This window comes from Zonotrichia albicollis, chromosome 3, assembly GCF_047830755.1.
Source record: "Zonotrichia albicollis isolate bZonAlb1 chromosome 3, bZonAlb1.hap1, whole genome shotgun sequence".
Taxonomy (NCBI): domain Eukaryota; kingdom Metazoa; phylum Chordata; class Aves; order Passeriformes; family Passerellidae; genus Zonotrichia; species Zonotrichia albicollis.
Window position 1 is genome coordinate 102,002,569 of NC_133821.1, and position 25,586 is coordinate 102,028,154.

The window sequence follows — 25,586 nt, forward strand, 5'->3', positions numbered from 1 at the left end:
GAGGCTTAGTGCACTGTCCTGCTACCTCAGGATCTGCCCAATTAAAGGACAAAACCCTGTCACCTGAACTCAGGAAGAGCTCAGATAAAAGACAAGATAAGAGGTGCAGGGGGATATGTGCAATTAGCAAATCCACAGAGCAGCCAAAAGCCCAGGTTGTTCCCTGACACCCACTCCCAGTCGTTTGCGATTTTTTTTTTCTGTATCCAAAGAAGTTTCACCAGTTTACAAATAAAAAGGAGCAAGTACCAACAGCTCAACAAAAGCAGTTGCTTGAAACTGTTGCAGCAGATTTTGGGAAGACTCTTAAATCTGCCCAAATCCCAGCATGAAAACAATGGTAAGCCCCACTCATCATATTCATCCCAGGTTTTTTCCACATGTCAGCCTTCCACCTCACATAGAGCCATGTGATTGCTTTAGTCAGCAAAGCAAACTGCATGGAAAAATTAGGATGTTCAAAGCAATAAATAATTGACCCACATCACCTCTTCTGTACTGGCAAAGTAGGGATGTTCAAATACAAAATAATTTTGTTTAGTATGAGTCAAAATACAAATCTGATAAGCACAAGCATCAAGTTATGTTTTGCTTTGCTGTTAAGTCTTCAGACCTCCTTGAAATAATGAGGAACTGTCAACTCTGAGAGGTAGACTTATTTCTTGATAGCTATTCTGAAAAGGCGTTGCAGTCTGATGTGGACAGAAGTTAATAAACTCTTTACCTCCTCCTGATCCCCTCTGTGAACACCAGCAGTTTTATGTATGGACAGAAATGTGTTTCTGTCTATGTGGTGTTATAACTGGACATTGAAATAGGACAAAAACACTTGGGCCACCTATGCTCTTGGATTAAACACTGAAATTCAAATGTCCTGTGTTTAATCCACTAGCAAAAGAAGATAACTGCCTTTTTATTAAAACTTGGCAATGTGTTTCATATTAATATAAACACTGAAAAGAGGAGTATAAATTCTTAGTGAGAAATGCTCCAAATATACTTTTGATTAAAATGATGCCTCTTCAGAGAAGTAGACTGTATTTATATATATTGGATGGAACACTTATATTTTTTGGCAGACCCACATATAGAATTTGCATGTTAATATGCCAGTATGGATACACTCTTTTTAAGTAGCACACATCAGAACTCATATTGTTTTCCTTTGGGTCCCTACCACAACATCACTGACTGTAGGGGGTAGATGAGGCTTTTAAGAGAACCTAGGAATACAACACTGTTGAGCTTCACAACTTCTAAAATTCATTAACCACCAGTCTGTGTAAAATTTCATAACATTTGAAACATTTAACACCCATGCCCATGAGGATGGAAACCTAGGAAAGGATAAGAAAAAAAGACTCAGGCATGTCTATCAGCTGAATCTACAGATCACAAATTCACAATGCATTTCATTGTCATTTATGCTACCAACCAAGAAAAAAAAACAACTTACATGGAGACTGACAGACTTCATCCTATGGCATGTTTATGAGGCATCACTCTTTTAGTTCTATAGATCCTTTAATCCTTCTCCTTAAAAACCTGAAATCTTATACTTGGAGTTCATCTGCTGTTTCTGAAGACAAGAGCACTCCAGAAATTGGAAAACACTGGCTATACCATATTATACCTTTCTCTACTGCATTGCCGTGTTTTAATTTTCTGTTTTATTTTCTCAGATTTTCAGTAGTAATAATCATAATAATAGTAAGAACAGAAATACTTCTCGCTACCCACAGATTATTGCCATGTAGTCTTGGCCAAAAGAGAGGGGTTTTTTTCAATTTTTCTCTTTAAAAAAGTAACACCTAAAACTCAAAATGTTCCCCATCTGCTTCAGACTGCAAATGACTAGCCTTAAAAACAGTTGAGCAAGACTTACTTTGCAGAATACTATTTTTTCATCAAGAGAGATCTGAAGAAAAGTGAGTTAGATAGATATATTCAGAAATAAGTTAGGAAGCTGGCATATCATGCAGGTTCCTCTGAAATTGTCAGCTTTGGAAGCACCACCCATGCCTATGGAAATTGTGATCATATGAGGCTCAGGTGCTCTGGCAGGAGTGTGTGCTCCCTGGCCTGGTTCCAGTTCAAGGTTCTCACCCCGAGTGCTGCACAGCAAGAGTCAGCACTGGGCACTTCTTACTGGCACAGGGCACTTTCCACTGCAGGACAGGAGCTGTGTTTGAGAGACATAGCCTGGAGGGTAGAGTTTGTTAGAGAAAAGCAGTAAATCTTCCTGGAAGTTGGTGAGGGGAAGGAAAGGAATTCCTGAATATATCTAAGGGATAAATAGAATGGAATTTTTTTGCAGTTTATGCTTGCACTTTGCAATAACTTCAGTCAATCCTGAAAAAGTTCTATTCCATTTGGTTGGATGGGGGTCTGAGCAATTTGATCTAATTGAAGAAGTTCCTGCTCATTGGAGGGGCGTTGGACTAGATGACCTTTAAAGGTCCCTTCAGACTCAAATCTATCTATGATTCTATGATTCTATGATTCTATTTAAGAACTAGATGAGATAAAGTATTTATACCCTTATGGATTAGGTGTCAGACTTGAGAGAGGAATTCAGTCTCCATAGTCAGGTACAGAAATTTCCAGCATTGTGCAGTGGGAGAGAGGGGCTGCAGTGCTCAGTGGTTACACCTGGCTGGGCTGCAAGGAGTCCCTGATGGCCACCTGCACTCCTGGCAGCCACTCACACAGACAGTCCCCCAAAGCCAGGACCTGAGAAAACAGGCAGTTTCTGCCAGCCCTGCCTGTCTTTTGGTAGTGTTCCAGTATTGCAGCCCTTGGCCAGGAGGCAGAGAATTGAATGGGAGGTATCAGTGCCCTACTCAGTCTTGATGAGCTCAAATTTCCATTTCCCAGGAAAGCATCTTAATCACAAATAGGGAGGTGCTGTATAAATGTGAACAGCTTCTGAATGACAGGAATGGAGATTTTGGACCTTAATCTGCTTGACTCTGGTCACAATTCATAAATCTTTGAAGGAGAGGGGAGAAGAACCTGGAGTCCCCTACCCAGCAAGGGCCCATGAACATTGCTGGCCATATGGGGATGCTGTTTGAGTATCTGGGGTCAGATTGAGGCAAGAAGGACAGACAGAGCAGCTCTTCAGGGACCTCCCACAAAATTACTTCTGTCCCTGTGAGATGTCAGGGTGAATTGCTGCTCACAGTAGATTGTGCAGCTGTTCCAACTCTGATTGTGCTGCCCTCTGGGTGCCTGGAGCTTGGCTCTCTCTCACACTGAACATGCCTCTGAGCAAGAAATTCCCAGATAATAGTGGTTAGATAACATGCCAAAGTAGCTGATACTATTTTTTTAAAAGGTTTTATCCCTCTTCCCCTCCCTTAATCTAGGGGTTGACATCTTAGATATTGAGCTGCCTGGGGCAAGGCCCATGTGGTCCTATTTTTAGAACATATCCAGCACATTATAGGCCCGATGCAAGCCAACTATGTTATTTTAAGTCAGTATTGGAAAAAGGTTGTTAAGGGCAATGCACTTCTGAGGTTGCCAAGCAGGCTGTGGGGACTGCTGGATGGTACACAGTGGATCTGCTTCCTCCTGTCCAAACGCCCCCTTCTCATTCCAGTTGTTGGGAAAGTGGCCGCTCCACTGAATCATACTTGCTGCATGATTTCATGCCTGTGACACTTTATCAGAGTGTTTATCTGCTCCTGTCTCCTGAAGATTGGAAGAAAAAGGGATCACTGGCTTCTTTCTAGTAATTCTTCCTTCTTCTGAACATCCTGGCAATGGCAGATTAATTTTCTGTGTACTCTTTATGTAGTTCCAGGCTGTGGTTAATACACAAGCATGTATGTATGTAGCACATTCTATTCTGTTTGCAGAAGTCTTATCTATTTTTGCCATTCAGATCTGGGATCCATTTCATCTTATAAGTTATTGTGTGAAATTTAAAAAAAAAAATTGTAAAAAGCCAGTGAAACACCCTCAAATTAGTTCTCATTACTCTGTAGTTGATTGCTGTTGTTGTTGCTCATCAAGAATGAGCTACTTCCCAAGTAAGGAACTAGGAACTGACCATAAAGCTGCATAGGGATGTTCTGTGAAGTGTTGATCTGGTATCTCAAACTCACCCTAGTTTAAAAAAAACACACCCCAAAACCAAACCAAACCAAACCAAACCAAACCAAAAAACCCCAAAGAAAATAAGAAAAGAATGCTTTAAAACCATTTATGTCCAAGAAATACAGAGTAATCCATGGAATTATTCAGGTATTTATTACACCCTTTCCACAGATCTGTTGAATATGATGGCCACAGCCACTGGAATATGTATGAGCTTCTCAAAGAATGGAATATAAGCCTAGTTTATTTCTGTAGTTAGAGCTTAATAGATATATTTCTCTGAAACCATTTAAATAAAAAAAAATATAGATGATATCCCAAGGCAAAGTCAATGCTGCACTGTGTATACTGGAATAGATCACTGAGTAAATAGAGAAAATATGAAAATAAAATTCCAGCTGAAATTCTTGTCCAGGAATAGTCTACCCAGATTTAAAGGTTATAAAATGCCAAAACCAAAGAAGTCTTTTCAACACTAATCTTATTTTCAAATTATTAATGTCTTTCCAATAATAACATTGGTTTAAAAATAATAATAATATTTACCATTTACTAAGTGCCAGGAATCAAACTCTTTGGGATATTCATTTTTAGTTCCTAAGTGACACATGGCAAGATAATATTACTTTCCTGGATTTTCTGTGCTTGGGCTGGGGTCTCAAACGGGGCTGCATTCTTCAAATCTTTAAAAGCTGTCCCAGGAATGTGCCAAAAGCTTGTAACTCACTGTTGTTTCTATTAGATGCTGCTACTAATTGCCACTGTTTAAATTGGTCATTAGCTTATAATAGGAGCAAAATAGGAGAAAAAGGCAGCCTAGATGTGGGGTCAGGAGTAAAAATGCACCCTGAACAACATCTGTCATGTGGCTTTTTTTCCCTTTTAAATATAACTTACATAGTTTCTTTGTAAATTGTGTCTGACTTCTGTTGCCCAAATTCACTGTGAAACAACACGAGATACTCAGAGATGAGTTTTTGGGAACATGCTTGGCACTGTCAGGCACCAGGAGTATGGGCTCTTGCAACACCACAGGTGACCTCCATGTGTATGGACACGACCTTGCAAGAAATCCCCGAAATCTGCCATGCTTGTGCATACATTTCTGGGCAGTAAAAACGGGGAATATATGTATTACCCTTGTCAAAGATGAGAAATCTTAGCAAGGAAATCCTGTTGGAGTGCAAACTTGAAAAAAAATCCTTCCTGTGGACTTTGCAACATAACTTTTAGTTACTCTGTGGCCGGTTCCAAAGCTAGCAAGGCAGCTGTTCCTGGCTGCAGTCAAAGTAAGCCAAATTTCACCAGAAAATTATTTGGCTCGTGCTATTTTTGAGAATGGCAGTTAAGTGGAGAAGAAATTCACACACATCCTTGTGAAACAATATCCAGTGTGAAAACCCTAAGTAAATTAGAGAAAATTTACTGAACATGCTGATTCTTTCTACACTAAGCACTGTTACTTGTGGAGTTTTTGGTGTTAAATATCATGGTCATACTTGTACTTTCAAAGTTAACAGTGAATCCTGTTGTCAACATGAGAAAATAAATGAGTAATCAGACATCTTCAGAGGAAGCATTAATAGTTTTAGCAGCCTGATTTTTGTAGTAGTGTTGATTTTCTGTTCTTTAGTTCTGTACGTTCCAATATAAAGCTTTAAAGTGCTGCTGAATGGAACCCAGTTTGGTATATTTTTATGATTTTATCTTTGCATAAAAATCTGAAATGACCGTGTTTTGTCTGGGTAATGGCACTTCCAGAAGGTATAGAAATAGGCTCCTCTTTGCCACCCAGGCAGCCAGTTGCTGCGCTGACCTGCCAGTCAACTGAATGGGCTGTCCTGAAAGCTGAAGAAATTCATTAGTTTGGACACTTGTGCAGTGTCAAGTGATCTCAGTTCCTGAGGCTGGGGATGATGTGAGGAGTGATTAGCACGGCACTTGTCCAAGACACAGCAAGGGTTATTGCCATCCTTATGGTCAGCAACTGCACAAATATGAAATGGGCTGAGTTTGTGGAAGTTGGTTTCCACAAATTATTTGAAGTGTGGGACTACCCCCTAGCTCTATTTATTATTGCAGTTCTTGGTGTAACACTGACTAAAAACTCTGTTTACATTAAGCTGTTCCCATTATTGGGACAGCACTATAGCCATTTTTCCCCAGTGCTGCCTTAGCCGCAAAGTGCTGGCAAATGTGACGTTATGACAGCCTTGTTTAAAAATATTCAGCTTAAGATGAGGAGCTGTATTTGTTCTGTAAACTCCTTGGTGTTTTAAAAACACAAACTTGCATGTCTGTCACCTTCTGGGCTTAAACACTTCTGCCATAGGATCTAAGGCAAATAAATATTTGTGCATTTTGTGTTAGGAGTTTGGTGAGGCGGGGAGCAGCAGAGGGCAGCGCCAATGGCCCCATCCATGGCCGTGGGCTTTCTCAACGTGGCCACGCAGCTAAGGAGAGGCTCAGATAAAAGGCCCTGTCTTGCATCCCCTTTATGAGGGGCTGTGGACAGGCCTGGCCTGCTAAGGCCCTGCTCTCATTTTAGGCATGTGAGAAACAACTGCTCACTTAGAAAATTTAAAAAGGTTTATTAAACCTTAACAAAAATACAATAAAGGATACATAAGGAAAAAGCTGTAGCACTGGGAAATGCCCCTTGTGTGTACCACGTGGCCAGTTTGTCTTCAAGATGGATGCTTTTATACCCCAGAGGGAGTTGCATCAGCCAGCCCTGGCCCCTCCCAAAGTCTGTCAGTCAGCTCTGCTTTGCCATTTATTGATGTAAACTGCTTTCTTGTAACTTGATTGGACATCAGATGTTGCCATGCCACACCACTTAAGCAACAATCTTTTCCGTTCCCTACTGCCCCAGCTGCAGGGGAGACCTGTGCATCCTTCTTTTTACCTGTCCTAGACAACCCTGGATGTCTGATGGTCACAATACAGAGGGGAAAAGGGAACCATGGGGAGAACAGAGGACATCTAAACTACAATAACATAACTATACATCACTAAAGCTTTTACTAATTTTCACACAATAGTTATCTTTCAATTGTGAGAGCCAATCATCTCATTATCCATCTATAACAAGCAATACTGTTGGCAGATAAAGATGTACAAAGAAACCCATTTAGACAGGCTGTATTACCCTGTCTGCCTGGAGTACCCTCCTCCCAGTGACAGCAATAGGCTCTGCAGCCAGAAAAAAAGGGATGTTCAGAGACATTTTCCTGTTTTGTTGTCCCTGTCAATAAGTTACAGCTCTGTTTCTAATAGGCAGCCTCTGGGCAGCAGTGCCCAGCAGACATGTGAGCAAGTGCTTTTCAGGGAGGGGGCAGATGGGGGGCTGTGTGTTACATGAGCCACCATGGGGCGTGTTAAGCGGAGTCTTGGATAAGCCCATGGAAAGCGCAGGCATGCGGAGTCGGGGCTGGCTGTAAATTCTGCCAGATGGCTGCTGTGCCCTGTACCCAGCCACGCTGCTGCACCCAGCACGGATCAGAGGCACCCTGGCCGCCTGTGCAGGCCATGCTGGGAGACAGATGTGTCTGTTTGTCCATGTGGAGGTGGCTACACATGGGCCTTGCTGGGGACACAGCCACATCTGGCCCCTCTGGGGATGTGGCCCCATGTGAACCTCTCTGAGGAGACAGCCTTGTTTATGCCTCTTACTGGGACCAGCAGGTTCATGGAGAAGAAGAAGAGAAGCTGAGTAACCACTCTGTGAGGGAATGGCCACCAGGGCAACTGAGGAGAAGGAGAATGGAAGTTCATGAACAGGAATTTTTTTGAGGGGCACTTATTGTCTGCTTAGAAAAGGACATGCAGTTCTCCAGGAAAGGGCAAAAACAGAGCGTTGCTCTGTGCATTTTCTGAACCTTGATCACCTGGAAAGTCTCTCATTCTCCTTTTTCCCAAAGTTAGCATGTCTGTTGCAGCAGACTACATAGTGACAACCATCTCTCTGCTGGAGACTACCAGCTCCCTGACTAGCACGAGTGGTGTTAGGGCTTCAAGAAGGATGGGAGCCTAGGTGTGAGCACTGCAGATGTAGCAGGGTTGAATATTTCTTGGTTAAAATTATACATCAGATTTCAGAATGAAAAAAAAATTAATTTAGAGCGTTGTGCATGTTAGTGTTCCAAACATACCTGATAATAAAATCTAGGTTTTACAGAGTCATAAAATTGCATAGAACTATAGAGCAATGTGAATTGGAAGGGACCCTAAAGGTCACCTAATCCACTCCCTTTGGAATGATCAGGGACATCTTCAGCTATATCAGGTTGCTCAGAGACCTATCCAGCCTGTCCTTGAATATTTCTGGGGATGGTGGCTCTATCTGTTCCTGTGTTTTACCACCCCCTAGATCAGAATATTTAGGTACCAAAATAGTTTATGAAGGAGAGCAGAGGGACAAAGCCCTGGCAGTACTATTACTGCAGTTTAATGACTTCTCCTTGAACAGCAAGCAGCAACAAGTGTGGGCTCAGAGGTGGCTACACTCTTGGTTTGATGGCAACCCTACCTACTGAACAGGAAACTCTGAGAGGGAAGGCATCTCGTGCTTTTCTCTGAACTCAAAGCAAGTGTTATAACTTGTCTTGGATGTACACAGAGTACTTGGTCACCACACTGAGGGTGGTGATAGAGGAACATGAGCAAACAAACAAATTCAGCTGAAGTACAGTACAGAGGCTTGGCTAACAAGCGGTGCTGGATCACGACCACAACATCATCCTACAGAGAGTTCTGCATGTGCTGTTTTAATGGGGAGACAAACCAGTGACTCACCCAGTGCTTTGTGCTGTAAGCTGCTAGATCACGAACATGGCACAGCTCAGTTTCCAGCTAAGAAACACTTCATTCAGCAGTTAAGTGGGTTGTTATCTGGCAGTCATTATATATGTGATTTACAAGGAACATACAGATCTCCATTACCAGTGTGAAAGACCACCAATATAAAATACAGCAAATGGGATTTTTATCTTTCAGCACATAGCAAGAGTGGATGCATGAGCACACTTTTCAGGCTGTATGTAATCAATCTAGTGGAAGACATTATCTCCAAAACAGACTAAACTTAGGACTGCTTTACATGACTTCTTACCTTTAAATATATTTGACAATCTGCTCCCCTGGTATCTTGCAGGTTTTCTGTGGCCAGTACAGGATGTTCATTGAGAACATTAAATGGTTACTGATGCATTGAGAAGCTGTTATGTCAGACGAATCTGCTGACAGGCTAAGGAGCAAACACTTAACAAAAATCAGAGTCCATTTCTATTTTATGTTTTAAATCAGCTTCAGTGATGTCTCAAGATGAAAAAAATCTTCACAGACTAGAAAAGTAGGCAAGAAGTGAAAGAATACTTCTAAACAGAGATGAGGAAACTGTAAAAAAAAGGAAATTAAAAAAAACCCAGTATTTAGCAGTGTCTGTATATCTTTCATATTTTTAACACGGAAGAATCTGAGAGCAGAAAAAGAAAACAGAATATCTTAAACTTTGCATCTGGAGCAGATATGGTTATCCTTAAAGCAAATAATTTCTAGGGCTGGTTTTCAGAAAGTACAAAGCTTCTTAAATGTAATCAGGAAACCATAACCAGTAAAAAATTTGGACTAGCAGTACTCTCCCTCCGTCTCAGAGCATATGAACAATCAAAAGACCCATAGACCTGCTGGGCACCCTGGCTGGGAAGTGAGAACTCAAGACATAATGACACTTGGATCATTTTGTTCACCTAGGTGGGCTCCAATCTGGCAAGCACTTAGGATGTAATGATTAGGGCTATGTAAACAAATGGGAAATTGTATTCTTGCTAATTTTTTTTTCTCAAAAGGAAATTGAAAAAAAAAACCTGCATTGAATAAAACATTTAGTTTAAGCCAAACAAAATCTCAGGTGCACACAAGGAAATTAAAGGAAGTATTGCATACAAGTCAGAAAAATTATTATTTCTTTATTTTCTACAAAAATCAAACCAGGAAAAACATTTTCACAGACAGAGCTGTTAAACATTCACCACTCAAACCTGCAAATGGATTTGAGATGACCAAAACCATATGTTCTGTGGTTCCCTGATTTCTTTTTTCCCCAGTTCTTGTGCCTAAATTTGCATATGCAGGCAGTTTACTTGAAGGCAGCAGGGCTATTCTGACCTAGAAAAATGCCAAGTATTTGCAATATGCAGCCTTTACATGTGTGTTTCAATCCATCTGGAGAATTTAGAGTCCATCTTCTTTTGAGTAATCTCATGGATATTAAGAGAAGGATTTTACATGAACATGGCCTTCTGGTTTTGCTGTGTTAATTGATAATAAATGTTGTCTCTTTGCAAACATAATAGTGTGAACTCAGAAATAAATGAATTTAAATTAGGAATGAATTTTTGTTTATATGTATATGTCTCACACAGATTTTTAAAGTTGTGTAATGTCAGAGCAGGAAATTAATGTGTCCTATGATCTCAATGTTGTGTATTTATAACTTGGGTTAAAGGTGACATCATAAACCTCCAGAAAGTCCTTGTATACAGAAAAAACAATGAGGGGGGGAAGACTGCTGACCTCTCATTCACATCAAGAACATTCAACCATAAAATCAAAGGTTCATATCAGTGATTTTTGTAAGTCAAAAATTTCCCTGTGTGGCGAATCTGTGATGAGAAATGCATTGTTCCTGTCCTGGAGATAAGGAGTTTTCATGTCAAAATCCTTTTCAATTATGGGGATTTGGGGATTGATAATTTTTAAATTGCCCTTTCTACAAAAGCTAGTGAAGGAGAAAGGGAAGAAGAAAAAAGACTTTCTTCCCAAATCAACCCGCAAGGATTAAAGAAAGGGGCAGTTTCTTTTCTGTCTTTTCAGGGGACAGGTCCTGAGATAGTAGAGATCCTGGATAGTAGAACTCAGGATCTTCCTTGTTTCAGTGGCAGTAGGAAAAAAGTCTTTCCCTGGGAAATTCAGCAATGTTATGTACATGTGTGGGCCCCTTCCACTGCTCTCCAGGAATGACCTGCTCCACTGCTTCCCCATGCACTCTTCTCATTCTCCCCTTTTTCCCAAAGTTAACAAGTCTGGAAATAATTAGGAAATCCAGTCAGCTTTCTAGAACAATATAATTCAATTTACTGCTCTGTGTGTGAAAATTTGAGCTCAAGGCAGTGTTTATCTGTTGTAAAAATGCTTTCTTGTAGGGGAAAAAACATCCTTCCTGGTTGCTTGTGGCTCACGTCCAGTCGCTTAAATCACTAAAATCACAAGATTAATGATTACAAGCTACAATTTTTGCCATTGCTGTTTCAGCATACCCAGTGCTTTATTTCTTGGAGCACGAAACACAAAAATATAAAGTGTCTTCACCACCATCCAGTCCAGATTTGAGAACAACAATGTGAGAATATCTCCACTGTGTCAGTATAATTCAGGATGACAGATTCTTGACTGGACTTGAAAAATAATATAAATAAGGTGGGAAGTTAAGAAGCAATGCTACCTTGCAGTCTTTTTAGTCTAGCAGTCTTTTTAGTCTCATACTTCTAATATAAATGCTTGAAACTGTGTAAGAAGTAATGGAAGTATTTGCTTTTTAAATAAACGTGCTGCATCATGATTTTCTCATTTTCATACAATTTTGAATATCTGCTGTTTGTTCAGCATTAGGACTGGGAGCATAGGAATGGTAGAGCTTGCTAATACCCAGGATCACACAGGCATGTAAAGGGCTTATTTAGATGGGGTTATACATAGGCATTTTCCTGCATTTCTTGCTTAGAAAACCACATTTTTTTAGAGTAGTATATTCTACCCCACCCATCTCTGGTCATGGTTGGCCTTGTGTCAAGACTGCCCTCACTGGCTGTATCTACATGAGCAATTGAATTATAAGGGATCATTCCCTGGCTGTGAGGTCAGCTGTCACAGAGCACCCAAGCCACATTGCTGACATCTTGCAGGGATGATCTTTACCTCATACTGACTCCCACTGCTACAGGGAACTAGCTGAAACCATGCCTGGGACAATTCCAACCATTTAAACTATAGTCTGTCGAATCTATTGCATTTATTTTAGTAGTTAATAAACTGATATTTAATTTATGACTCCTGATGTTGAGATTGTTGTGCACATGGAAGAAAAGGAGTATTCCTTTTATATGCATCTTCATAACCTTTTTGAGGTGCAGAACAGGTAAGGCAGCTGAGATGTGTACAGAGAGTGGCAGGAACACTCATTTTAAAGTATGTGGAACAGTGCTTTCTTACTCAGGTTGCCCAGGGTTTGCAGAGATGTGTAGAGGCTGATCTTCCACTTCAGGCCACTTGGCATTTGGAGGTAAAGGAAAGCAATTCAAAATACAAATACTTACTGGATATGGCCCTCTTAAAGCCACACTAAATTTCTAAAGAAATCTTGACTACGAAAGAGCATCCTTCAACTCTTTCTGCTTGTTAAGTCAACCTTTGTTGTATGACTTGTAAAACTATAAAGATATATATGTGTGCCAAATAAACCAAAAAAGTGCCCAACTGTTAATTTTAAAACTTTTGTATTTGACTTATTATTAAGTCAAATAGAAAAGTTTTAAAAGAAACAGTTATTATTTTGTAACAGTTACGGGTATTATTTTGGTATGCGTCCAGAGGTGACAGGGTATCTGACAATACAATTTCAGGTAGCTTGGTTACAGAGCAGAAAGGTGGGTTCTGGAGGATCTGTACTTTTCAGTCTCCTTCAGTACCACTGTGGCCTCTTTAGTGTTGTTGTTGTTCATATATATCATATGAGCAATGATATATCTGCCTGACCATGGACTTTCTTTCTAAGAGCTGGACAAGGTAAACATCTTTACTGTGAAGGGGTAGCAAGGAGAAGATAGTAATCCCATCTACTGGGATTATTCAGTGACTGATTTATTATTGCATAGCCAAGATTTTCAGGAGCTTTAAACCTTGCCAAAAATTAGATGGTAATATAAAAGTCCTGATAGAAATTATAGGCAGGTCAGGGTTTTACAAGCCAAGCAGCTACTCTCTTTGCAGGGACAGACAGGCTCTCTTCTAAGAACAGAACTTTCTGTGTGCCTTACTGCTGTTTCCTACATCCTCAAATATAAAGATTTCAGAGCATAGTGCAGGCATGACACCAACACCTCCAGACATCAAACCCACCTTTCTATCACCACTGCAGTTTTTCTGGGGTGCTGAGTAATATCCAGCATTCTGGGAAGGGTCATTAATGCTGAGACGGTCTGTGTTTCAATCACCTGCCTATCAATCAAATTCCTGAAGGCCAGAGTTCAATTAATTGATGACACCCTTGAGGCAACCTAAGCAGTTAACAAGTCAGTGAGACTTGGTAGAAAAACAAGCAGTAAGTTTAAAAAAAAAACCACCAACAAAACCTCCCATAACTCTCTTTTGCCATTTTACCTCCCTCTGACTTGTCTTTCCATCACTGCCCACACTTACAAAGACAATGCATACTTTTCATGCAAAAAGCATGGACTAGACACAGAAAAACAAGACATATTTTAAACCCAGACATCCTCCATGTCATAGATAGATAGATTCATGATCTTGAAAATGCCAAAGGGAAACAACCAGAGTTTATCGCAGTCATAATAGTTAATTTCACTGTTTTCTTTTCTTTTTAGCTGCTTTAAATTATTTCTCTGTAGCTCCCAAAGTTTCAGTGAGGTGTGCTTCAAATCCCCTTTGTATAGGATTTTATTTTTGTTGCTTTGATTTAAATGATTGCCTTTTTGATTTTTGATAAGCTGATGTGGAAGTTTACGTCACTTACATGACACTCTCAAAAAAACTCTGAACTATGTAAGAACCTCTCCCAAATACAGAATCATGTTCTTTTGAACAATAAATCAGACAAACATGGTTTTAACAACAAACAAATCTAAACCAGTGAAATTAGCTTGGTTTAATCAAGCAGTTTATATTGTCCTTACCAAAGCAAACATGCATGTTGATACAATATAGATATGTGTGAAATCTAACATTTTTACTTTATGTAGATGTGTTTAAATAAATAATTTGGCCTAATTAGGCACCAGTTTTGACTGGGATTTGCTTTTACCTGAAAAGTAAGGTTTTGTTGGTGTAAGAGATTTTGATATTACCTTATGTTAAAATTCCTTAAACTCACTAGTTTCTCCAGCTATGTGTAACCATAATGGATGACTTTGCCTGACAAATTTCAAGCAAAAGTAAATTTTCTGTCAAACCTGTCCTGGTCTGAAAATGTATGATGAAAGATTAATTTAGCAATTTTTCCATAATTATGTTCTTATTAGTACTGTGAGCACCTCTAATCTGTGCAGCAAAGAAAAAAAAGTTATGCTATCAGTTTACTTCAGCTAAGGCTTTGATTCTCACCAGTGGTTTGTTTCTGACTTTGGGTTGCTGAGGGGGTGGAGCAGTGTCTCTTTTCCATGTGGAGTCAACTGTTTTGATACAGAGGGAATGCAAGAGGTTCTAGCACCTCTTGCTGAGTGAGAACTGAAACAGATCTGCTGCATGAACATCAGAATACACAAAATCTCTTTGGGGTGGTTTGCAGCATGGGTTTTATTTACAACAGCATGAAGCAATGTGTAAGGGGTGGGGGTAGTCTGGGAGATGCCAGAAGTTTTGCTCAGCAGCAAATCCCATATCTCACTTTGTTCACTTGAGCTGTGTGGAGGGACCATGCTTTTTGAGTAGAAAGCACTACTAAATATTCTGAAAACTATGTGAGACTAAGCTATTGATCTGTAGAACTAAATGGATATACACAATTTGGGTACAGAGCTATAATACAGCAGCATTATAACTTTGCAGTTACACTGATAAATGAGATGGGCTATTTATTTTCTTTTAAGTTGACTTGCAAATTGGACTGCAACAGCATGAAATTTGAAAAGCACATATATAATTATTTGGATTCATTGAGATGTCTTGCATCCCCTTCAGTCAGCAGTTTTGGAGCCAGTTGCTACTCTTCTAGTCCCTTTTATCCCTTGCATGCTTAAAAAGCTCTCCTTCCAAGACAAGAGAGAAGACCTAGAGGTCATCAGAAGTCAGCTTGGAAGATCCTTTCGTAGAAGATGGCATTGGATGGTGGCAGGTATAGTACAGTTGGGATGTGTGACATTTGGGGTAGCCCTTAACTCACAAGACAGCTTCTGTTCTCTGCTTTATTTTAGCTCTCCATGATTTTCTGTGATGCTGAGATTCTGGAGAAAAACCAAATTCTAAAAGTACAAACTTGTCTAAAAAGTCACATCCAGCTTTCTTGCTTTCTTTTCTCCTCTAATTTCTTAGAGGAAGTCCTCCTTTATAACTGTTGCTGATTGCACCAAGTTTATTTTCAAATAGTTGTCAGCAATTAAAATATGCCAGGGAGACTCTTCAGAGAAAAGGAATAAAGATAATGGAAAGCATATTTGGATATGTGGAGACAAGAAAAGTGAGAACTGGAAAGAAAAGACTTTTAAGCATGCAAATGATCAGCTGGGTTGGAGTCCAACATTCATTCTGGACAAGGCACACAAGGTAAGCACCAATTATCTGCTGGGTAGGAAACTCAAAATCTGCAGCCAGGGCAACCATTTCCATACTACTGCAGAAGTACCCAAGTAAACTTACCACAAGCTCTTGGAGCTTTGCAAGGGCATCCATGGAAGGAAGGTAGTACCTTTTGTGGAGCTGGAGACAGGCTGCAACCACAATGCAGTGTAAGGGACTGGGATTTTCTCAATTATTGAAAAAGACCAGTGCTTTTAAAAAGCTTATTTGATCGGAGTGAAAATTATTGATAAGCTTAAAAAAATAAAAATACGTTGCTTTGGCTTCCAAAAAGTTCCATTGTTCTGATAAAGTTTGCTGTCATCCTGGAGGCTTACAAAGCTGTAAAATTTAAGAGAAAATTCAGGGTAGCAAATATTCTGCATCACTCAGATCTGGCACAATCAAATGATGGAGGCAAGGCCAAGTGTTTGTATAACATATGCCATGGCTGTCACAGCTCCTAGGACTGCTGTGGGTCACCACATGACAGCCATGGACCAAAACCCCTCCTCTCTGAATGATACATGTCTGCATTAGTGATTGTAAGCAAGAGCAAGGAGATTTCTGAAGTGTTTCAAAAGCTTTGTGATACTTTAATGATATGTATTGCTTTGTGTCAGATAACCTTATAAAAATCCTATCAGTGGAAGACACGGTACAGGGCTTAGAAATGATAATGTTCCTGCAATTCATATCCCTTCTCCATTCTCCCTTTCAGTAATACACAGTGAAATAAAACTCTTGCATCTTCAAAATAAGGAAAAAAGCATCCTGGGCTGAAATATAGTGAGATTTTTTTTTCCTGGCTTTCTTGGGGTCACACATTTTTATGGGGCAGAAGACCTCGTAAGCTTGCTAGTGCACCAGATGTTGGAGTTTGCTTCTGATTCAGATCAAAATCACTGGATTGAATCCCATTTGAGAAATGGTAGGGTTTGCTTTCCCTTACAGTTTTGAGTGTTTTTAGTAGGCTACTCCTACTTGTAAGGAGACTGTCTTAGATACTGACAGCACAGAATTGAATACAATGAACCAATACTTTCCTACTTTTTTATTTTTCAAAAAATATTTTCATTTAATTATGAGCTCATCTGTTCTTATCTGTCAGTGAATTTGCTGACACAAAGGATGAAATGATCAGCTAAATTTTCAGACATCAGTTCCTGCAAGACCGGCACCTCTAACTTATAAACTATTTGACCTTCATATTGTAATGGGTCGCTGTTGCTGCTAGGGAAGACAGCAATGAAGAATTTACTTTTTGGTTTCCATGGTGTGATTATTAAAGCTTGTACATTGGTTTAATTCAGGTAGCTTCTGCATGCATCATAGAGCTCTGAGATCTCTAGTCATTCCCTGTCCCTGTTATTAGAAATGGAATTTCTTCAGCAAGAATTTGCTAGGTATTTTAAAGAGTTGTTTAATTTGGGCTGTATCATCTTTTCCATTTATTATTTGTATGTGAGTCCTATGCTCCACTGTTTCAGCTTCATATATGCCAGTTATATCATACACTTAAAAATAGGTATTTGCAGAAGAGCTATTCCAACACAGTATCACTTTCTGTAATTGTAGGTCAGAGTTCCCTGTGAAAACAGTGGGTGAAGCAATATCCCCAGCTCACCATCCCATGAAATTCCTGTACAGAAGCAGTCTTGACCATGAAAAGAAAAACCAAAATCTTCCTGAGGTTTTCTAATGCAGTTTCATTTTAAAATAATTGTGTTAATTGTGTTCTGGTTTAGTTTGTATAGTGCAGGTATTGCATGTTGCATTCACTGTCTCAGTAGTGACAGCCTAAGATACTTTTCTGTTCCTTATAATGAAAAAAATGTTACTGCCAAAGATACCAATCATATCTCTGTACATTACATTTCAAATAGATTTGTCCTTTCTTGTGTAGTGGAAGAAAGGATTATTTGATTAACTGTCCATTTATCATTCCCGTTTTCCATTTTTTCAACTAGGACACATACTAACTTAGGCTGAGCATGTTGTTTGTTTTACAGTTCCACTCACACTGCCAAAACTTTATTCATTTTTATAGAGTTCAAAGGTGGATTTTCTTGGCACTGTGGAAAATTGAACCTAAAAAGTAACAAAAGCTTTTTTCTTTGACTCTTTGTTATCCCAAGCAATATGTGTTTCTGCATTCAAGCAAAACAAAACTACAACAGAAGGGGACTTCTTGTGGATAAACTAAGGCACAAGTAATCTTTCTGCCGCAACAAGGAGTAAAACTGAACCAGGGCTTGCTTATGGGGCAGAACCTCTTTCAGCTGCACCTCTGGGCTTTGGCAGGCTGAGTTACACAAAGAAACCGGGGTCATTTTGAAGCAAGTTGTTTTCTGCAAATGGGCAAAAGTACTGGGAACAGTAAAGGTGTAGCTTCCAAAAAATAGGGTTTCTCAGATTCATAAATCATGTTAATGTAGTTTAATATTTTTGCAATGTATATTATTTATAAGATAATTAATTCCATCTATTTCATTAAAAATCCCTTTCCTTGACTTTAGAAACAAGCAAAAAAAGAATCCTTGATTTGAAATTAATCTTGAATTTTGGTTTTGAAACATGCTTAATTTTCTGGAAACCTTATCTTTGTTTCTAGTTATTTTTCCTGCTTTTTTCCACTATTATGGCAGGGTTTAATTTTTAGAGGAAATTCTTCCTTTCTTTTGCCTCTAACTTTCTATCTTCCTTTTTAAAAATATCATGTAAATATAATTAAGTTTGTTAAAGGAGTCCAACAAAAGAGGGGGAAGGAGGAGTGTTTCTTTCTAAATATGGGGAGTATTATTTCCTTAAACAACATTGTTTCCTTATTCTAACTTTTGTACATTTATCAGCAGCAAAAAGTAGGGCTTTTGAAACTACAGGCTTTAAATATGAAGATATGTGAACGCTGGACTGTTCTGATATTTTGTTTTAAAAAAATTACAGATTAATATTTCATTGTCAATCATTTCCCATTTTAAACAAATTTATTACAATCATTATAAATAATGCAGCAATTAGGGTACAGCTAAAACAGTGCTCATGTATTTGCACTAAAGCATTAGCCAAAATATCAAAAAATATTCTGTACCTTTTCAGGTGCCGCTCAAACACTATTCTGAAATTATTGCGAGGGTGTTCTGAGAATTAAAAAAAAACAAAAAAAAGAAAGCTTCTTCCCTATTTCTGTTTGAAGAAATTAATGTCTGTTTTAGCCTTGCAAAGAAGTGAAAAAGCAGATGGTACCCTTTTATCTTGTGCCCTATTTGCTGACCGCTAGAAAGAGCGCTGGAGGCGGAATGCTGCGCTGCGCCTTAATGTGCGGCCGATAGCGAGGTGTTATCTCAAAGGCTGCCTCTCAACCTCTAGCCCGTCACATTAGCCGAGATCAGGCCTTGGGGTTAAACACTCTGCGGCTGCTGAAAGGCCTCTCTCAGTCAGGGGCCACCACTCTGAACTTTCTCATGAGCACAGAGACTTTTAGGCCCAACCTGCCCTTCCTATCTTGACTGAAGCTCTCTGTAAGCTGGCTGGTGCTGGGAAAACCTGATCAACGCAGCTGACGAGAGCCCCCAGGAAAACTGGTCTGACTTCCAAGAGCCCTTCCTTGTCTTATGGTAGTTTTTTGATGGGATGTATGGTAGCATTTTAAATAAGACCTTGAGGCTGGATTCAGGGAAAGGTTTAAGTTCCAGTTGTACAAGAATTTAGGAAAGGCTTTCAGCTCAAGAGAAAATGCTCCCCCAACCTGTTTACAGGAAGAAAAAATTTTGAGTTTCCTGACCCTTTGATTTCCATGGTTGATGTGTTTCACTCAGGGACCCAATCGTCCTGAATTCAAAAACTTCTATAGGTGTCCAGCTCAGCACTGTGAATCCTCTACCTTTTGTCCCATCCCCTGGTGCCTGAATCTGTGTTTTCTATCTGGATAAATTGCTGTGGTTGTTCTCCAGTGTGCACACCAGAATGTAGGCTGAAAAGTCATGGTTATGTCAGTTAGGAAAAGCATGAAGTGCTCAGATTCAAAATAAGTTGTCTTGCACAGGAATCACACAAGAGGTGTTTTTGAGTGGGGACTAGTTGCATGTAGCAATGCTTTTGCTAGCATTCCTCCTCACAAGAAATATTCATGTGGAGCTAAATAGCTTCAGACTCTATGTTTTGTTCTCTCAGGGGTGATAGTAATGTCAGCATTTAAGGCAGACTTCTGACACTGCAACAGGATAAAGTAGCTTCATAAGGACTGGAAGCTTTTCCTTGTATGCTTTGGACAATGGCCCAAATAAATTGTATTCATGTTTTTAAAGAATTGAATGTTAAGCTCGAATTCTTGGTAGGTCTTCATTTCAGTGTGCTTGATTTGTCTACTCAACAGAGATATGAAAATGTATTCTATAAAAGGTGTCATAGCAGCAGTCCTCTCTGTCCTGGAGCTGGGCCACAGAATAGACAAAAACTTGTCCTTCACCCTCCTTGTATTATTTTCTTCCTCTCCGTTCCTTTCCCACAAACATACATCCAGCCAACACTTTATAAATTGTGCTCTGGAAAATACAAAGGTTTTTCTCCCAGTGGCAAACACTTTGCTGTCCAAATGATATTATCAGTCATATTTGCAGAACAATTTTACTTGAATTGCATCTGTTTGATGCATGATATTGCACTCTACATTTTGCCAAAGGTAGAACACTGGAAGGAAGAAAAAGCAATAAAGAATGTAACCTCAATGGAAAAAACATTGAGTAAGAAGATGCAACTTTTCTATCACCTTTGCAGGCAAAATAACACTGTTTTAAAAGAAACTTAAATTTCCCTGAAGGTCTAAAATAAATGTGTGTGATAGTTGAATATTTCAAGACCAAGAATTTTTCAGCTAGTGAACTAGAAAAATACCTGCTACTAAGCTGCTGCTCATCTTTCATCAATTTCTTGTCCTGATAAAAATATTTTTATTTTACCAGTCTGTCGCTGTTTAGATACTTCCCATAAGCCAGAGAGTTTGAGATGCCCTATTATTGCTGGTAATTTTAGCACTTCCTTCCTCCTGCCATAATAGCAGAGTCTGTGAGGTTCCTCGTTATGAGACGAGTGCCAGATACTGACAGAGTGTAGAAATCTGCCCCAGGCTTCCCAGGCTTGTTCCCTTATTACTGAAGCAGAATGGAAGTTGTGAATTCACAAAGATTTACTTGAATAGTGCTAAGGCATCATGAGTAATAACAACTTTAAAATGGAATGATTGTCACTCAATGCACTGGAAATAAAAGAGCATAGTGCTGTGTTAATATGCCCCACTTTCCTCTTAAAGCAATTGCCATCAGATTTTCTTCTTGCAAACAGGAAAGAAAAGATTCCTTCTCTTATGCCACCTCACATATCACACCCGATCCCATAAACGACTTCCCCTTCTGCCTGTTGGGACGTAGCCTTAAATGTGTTGATTAATATGAAGTAAAATGTAACAGAATTGTCCCTAACTTCACATGAAGGCTGACCTTGATTCTCTTTGATTTATGGTGTTAAAGAAGGTTGTAGCTGACTACAAGGCCTCGTCATTATAGATCTCCATCTATGTTTTGGTCATCCACTAAACGAGTCAAGTTGAGAATAAAAGTTGTTCATTTATGAAAACACATGGGACAAGGCTCTTGCACTCAAAGGGTATGGTCTATATGTGTCCATAATTTCTTCCCACTCACAAGTTAAAATTCACCTCCTCGCACACTCCTGTCAAGTGCTGGTGCTGTGATGGATTTAGAGCAACTGTTTTGCCTGGGTGCACTCCAGTCCCCAAAGACCCTCAGAGAAAGAGGTACCATCAAAAAATGAGGTAATCCTGCCTTTATGGATGGGATACCAGAAGACTCATTTACTTGGTGTTTCTGTATAAAGTATGGCATGATTATGTATAAAGTATGTATAGATCCAACACAGTCTACTTCCTGTTTTGAAACTGAAACCTCTTAGAATAAAAGGACAGCAAGTAGTAAAAGGGCAGAATAGTAAGCAGTAAAAATCATGTATTGGCAGGTATCTTGTAAGTATAAAACCTGGGTCAGCAGTTTGCCCAAAATATTTATTAGCAGTAATTAATAACTGATTGCTTCCCTGGTGACTAAATTTTTTAGGTGACTAACAGCATGTAAAACACTCCTTATTTTTAGTTTGCATGCCTTCCATACTCCTTTTGTAGAATGGTGATATAAAGTAAAGCTCAGAGCCCAAAATATGTAAAACCATTATCAAGATGCTCCACAGGCAGGTACATTCCTTTAACTGGAAGGGTTAAGTAATATTGTTGGGGGATGTCAGCTGATTGGTAGTGGAGTGTGGTGGTTTAATTAAGTTCCTGTGGGAGACATCAGCCACAATTCACTTTTGTCAACTTTGAAATACATAACTGGCTCAGCTGAGGGGTTTTATTTTGGAAAACACTCTCCATTATGCATTCCCTGCTCTGGATAATGAGGTTGACCAGCTTGTAGTAACAGCATGAAAAGAACAGTTATTTACTATCTACTGTAAAAGTCTTTGATTATTTTTCCTCAGATGAGCAAGTTTTTGTAGAAGCTATAATTCATCATCTGATTCAAGAGGAGATCCTTTACATGTCACGAGCAGCTTGATCAGACCCTCACAGTCCATGATTTAATATGAAAAATGTTCTGCATTTATCCTACCAGACCACCAGCGATGTTATGGTCACAACATACAGAAGAAAATGGCATGATGCCTTCCTGAGCAACATGTCTCTTCTCTCCTGTGGAGAGGCGTAGGTGGAGAGGGTTGCAGGATGAGGATGGTTAAAGACTTCTAATGACTCAAACCAGATGGGAAACAGGGCTTCTAAATTTCAGCAGAGGTTTTTATTGTCCAGTCTTAATCCATACTTTAAAATGAACAGTAAATAAAAGGCAACAAGATCATGTTAAGCTCACTCATTGTAGGTGACTCCTTACCTTCTACCTAATGGTAGTGAGGGGCAAGGTGACATATGAAATAGTCACTGAATCTCATTTTGTATTTTCAATTTAAAAGGTTTTCCTGAAGATCTGAATGTATCATTCCCTGCTCAGATGGACTGGATCAGAGAAGAAAAAGAATTGCCTCTGCCAGACTTGTGACTTGATTTGTAATGCTTTAAAAGAGCAATCCATTATAGACTACAGTCATCAGAAGGAGATGAAAGAATTATCTGCTGGTTGAGGGTTGGGGTTTTTTTTTTCTTTTTTTAATGCAGGGTGTTTGGTACAAGATTGTTAAGCATTTTTAGATGAGCACTGGACAGAGTGACTCAGGCTGCCACTGAACTTCATCCATCTCCTCATTTACACCAGCAAACACTGCTGCCCTCCTGTCTCACAGAATAAAAGGGAAGCACACAGATTCCTGTGCTATTTACACAGAGAAGTCAGAGGTGTGACAAGACCTTGGAACTGGCATCTTGCCAGGGGAATGCTCTTCCCAATGACCTAGAAGGAATGGTTCCACAGTACTCTTATCTCTCCCACTTCAGAAATTTGAGGGTGACAAAGTAGCCCTGCAACTTTTAGAGTGGCAGTAGCGGGTAACCCATAATGACTTGGCTTTCAGTAGCAATGGGATTCTTAACTTTTCTAACATTCTGTACTAATGGAAGTCTGTAGTCTAAGCAAAATGCAGCTTTTCTCCAGAAGATATCTGAAATTAACTTGGAGCCACTAGCTGCATACAAGGAAGTTTAAAGCAGCACAAAGCCTCCCCTACTGCCCTTCTTAATATTCCCTTTGTAATAGCTTTGGAGATTTTTTTTTTTTACATTCTGATTTTAGTTCCTTCTTTTGACCTTTGCAGCATGGCTAGATTTGTCATGAAATGTCAGGATGATACCTTCATCACATTTACAAATTAAATATTTGGTAGAAATGAACCCATTTCTCCAATAATAACCCCTTCACGGCTTTAATACACCTAGAGCAGTACCATTGACTCATTCATGTTTCAGGCCAGAATCATTAGGGAAAACGGAGGCTAATTATTTAAGTTTTGGATTTGATCCTTGGTATCTTCTACCTTCTGAAAGAAATACAAAGCTGCAACAGTATTTGTCTCACAGATTCAACAAAACAGGAAGATTTTCCAACTTAGTAATGCACAAATGCTCAGCCACTGTAGCCAAGCTATACTTTTAGAGATGTAAACATGTGTTACATACAATATAAGAGAAATATTACAATATCTATCTATCTATCTATCTATCTATCTATCTATCTATCTATCTATCTATAGTAGCCAACAGTGCCTTATTAACAAAGAGGACATAGGTCCTTCTTTGGCTGCAATTCTGCTCTTGTTGAGGAGCACTTTATTTTAGGCATGGACCAACTGCAAACAGCAAGACCCACTGTGACATGTCTATTATTCTGATTGAGGGTGGCAAAATCTACTCCAGAAGGAGAAAGTGTTTTCTGAAGTTTAAAAAGAAAAAAAAGGATAAATATTTTTTAAAGAAAAAACTCTCCTATTTTAGTTATAAAGAAACTTTACTTTTACACAGTATTTTATTTAATTTCTGTAAGACACTGTAGTGATAACATGATTTTATTTATCTTAATTTCATTTTTAATATGGTGCCTAAACTTCCATTAAATATGGAGGAGATAAACTTCCTTAGTTCCTAAAGCTATAAATTACAGTAGCCAGAGTCCTTTATCGTTTGAAGTTCAAGTTTACATCCTAAATAATTTAAAAGAATTCCAGATTTAAATAGGGATTTATAACACAACCACAGAGTGTGAGATGCCATTCTCAGCCCAGACTTGGAGCATTTGTTCATGATGGCAGAGCCAAGTGGACGGAGCAGTGTAAAATATCTTCGCTCTGTTTTACTAATTACTACACGTCTGCCAAAGATACAAGCAGAGAGATAGGACTTCAAGGGATGTGCTGGTGTTAGACTGCAGAGTCTCTTTCTGAAATTAGTGAACATGAAAGGAATGTGTTGCGAGTTCCTATCTACTGTTTATCTGTGAGGGCCCAGCAGATAGTGAGCTTGACAGTGAAATTCTAGCCCTGAAACTGATGAAATGCCAAAGTTTCCTTAGTCCCTGGGACCTCTCAGTGTATCTTTTCTTGCTTCATAAGGGAGTGACTGGTATTTGAGCACTGATAACAGCAATCTTTCTGGTGGTGCCGAGTTAGAAAAGACATTCCTCAAAAATAAACAGCAGAACACAACTGCTTTTTTTTCCCTGTGCAAGTGGCAAACCATTTAAGCATCAAGTAATACATCAGTTTATGGAGCAGAACAATGAATTTTGTGCGGATCTAAGCATCTGTTGCAGGATGAGAAAATTTCATTCACTTTGATACTAAGCTAAGGTGAGCACAGCAAATGAGAGGAAATGTGTTGCAAAAACTTTCTATAAACTTACTAGAGCCATATAAAGGTTCCTTTTTATGTAAATTTGAACAATTGTGTTCAGGAAAGTTTATGACAACAATACTTAAGCTCTTGTCATAGTTAAAAATATACTCTAAGTAGAACAATAAATTATATTCTTTCCTATATGTAGGTACTGCAATTTAGGTATCTTTACTGTTCTTTGTCTCACACATATTGTATATAAGAAAGATTTTCCTACTGGGAACTGAAGTTTCTATACAGTGATTATTACTTGTATGTCCTCCACACCTCCAGCATTTTCTTAGGAGAAATGTTCAATTACCAGTCTGAAGTTACTTTAAATTAGTAAAACATCTGCTCTGAACAAAACAGTAAATAATAAAATTCATTCATCTCTTATCTAGTCATGTGCAAGTAGGTGAGTAATATTTAGCTTTTGAAATATATTTTTTCTCAAATATTTTAACTTTCTTTTTTTCCTTTCATTTTCACTTTTTCTGAAAAAACACAGCCTGTTTCCCCAGTA